This window comes from Corvus brachyrhynchos, unplaced genomic scaffold (genome assembly GCF_000691975.1).
Source record: "Corvus brachyrhynchos isolate BGI_N302 unplaced genomic scaffold, ASM69197v1 scaffold56, whole genome shotgun sequence".
Lineage (NCBI taxonomy): Eukaryota > Metazoa > Chordata > Aves > Passeriformes > Corvidae > Corvus > Corvus brachyrhynchos.
In genome coordinates, this window is record NW_008238664.1 from 5,467,413 (window position 1) to 5,468,856 (window position 1,444).

The following is a 1,444-nucleotide window of genomic DNA, read 5'->3' on the forward strand; positions in this document are numbered from 1 at the left end:
TACAAGTCTGTTCCCGGTACAGAGTCTGTGGCAGCACGTTGTTGAAACATGTTGGCAAGGTATGGAGAAGAGGCTGGGGAAAGCACAGTTTGGAATAGACTAAAGGCATCTCTTTCCAGATAAAAATCCTGCCACTTTGCTCACCCTACCTTGCAGTGTCTTATCAAGCTGAGAGTGTTTAATCTGTTTGATAATTCTTTGCTCCATTTGAGGATTTCATCTTAGCAGTGACAACAGAGTCTAGCAAGCAAAACAGAGTGTGGTACAGCTCAGAAACCTGTTTAGACTTCTGACATTTAATTTGGAATACTTCCCATCTTTTCCCAGTGATTTTATGTTTCTACCTGGACGCTTGCCTAGCAGTCTTGAGAGTGGGTTTTTTGTTGGTTAGGGGTTTTTTGCAATCACAGGGTGTCAGGTTTTTCTTGTAAGTTTTTTTGTTTTTTTTTTTAATTATGCTTCACATTAAGTGGCTTTTGTAATGAGTAAGAATATTAAACCAAGTATGTTTTTACCTCTGCAATATAAGCAGGTTGTTTTCAACAAACTGGCTGGGATAACCACCTCGAAGACTAAATAACAATTAAGCTTTTATATTAAGTTGGCCTCTTTTTTTCTTTTTTTTTAACCATGAAATTTCTAAGCATTTATTTCTTAGAACTTTTGCCCTATTTTTTCTTCCTAAAAATGCTGCCACATCTTCCGCTGCGTCCTTATAGTGCATCCAAATAGTACTGTAGGGTTTTTGGGGGACATTTTGGTTAGGTTGGTTTTTTTGCTTTATTCTTTATTATGTTTAACTCTTTAAGTTTCTGGTTTTGTTTGTGCATATTGTTTTTCTGTTGACTTTAAGAGGAGCACTGTTTGTGTATCTGAGGTACCCAAATTTGACCAAGCCTGGTCAAGGAAACCAGCTGGATCAGGGTCAACGTAGCAGATGAGGACTTGTTGTGTTTCCAGTTCGTGTTGCATTTATCACCTTCACTGTAAATCATGTGACCTTAGTATCCAGGTTCTCAAGTGGATTGAAATGCAGGTTTTGTGGAGGCTGGTTAACATCTCAGGGTAATAGTCCTGACTGAGTAGATGGTAGGGGTTTTTTTCTAAAGATGTAAGGTTCCCTTAACAGAAGCAGCTTTTGTAATTGTAAATATGCATGCATGATTTGTGGGCAGGAAAGTAATACCAAGACAACTACGTCGAACTTAATTCCAAAAAACAAACCCCAATAAATAAATGCTGTTGAAATGCAACTTTGGTCCTGAATCTGAAGCAACATACACAGAATCTGTTGGTTTGTCTAAATTGATTTTGCATGCAATATCATTTCAGTTCTGTAGTTTATTTGCCACTGTTTTGCAATTTTAGGAACTGATACTGTTAGATCATATCGGTCATTCCCACTGTGATCAAAATACAGATATTTAAAACCCAAACTCTCTTT

The 1,444-nt window shown here is 37.4% G+C and overlaps 1 protein-coding gene across 1 annotated transcript in view; it reads left to right on the forward strand.

Moving 5' to 3' along the window:
- TNRC6B (trinucleotide repeat containing 6B) overlaps nucleotides 1-1,276 on the forward strand; it is a 77,556-nt gene extending 76,280 nt beyond the window's left edge. The window contains exon 23 of the mRNA XM_017737907.1: nucleotides 1-1,276. This exon is cut by the window's left edge and continues 5,304 nt beyond it. The gene's annotated coding sequence lies outside the window, so the exon portion shown is untranslated.
- The last annotated feature ends 168 nt before the right edge of the window (nucleotides 1,277-1,444 follow it).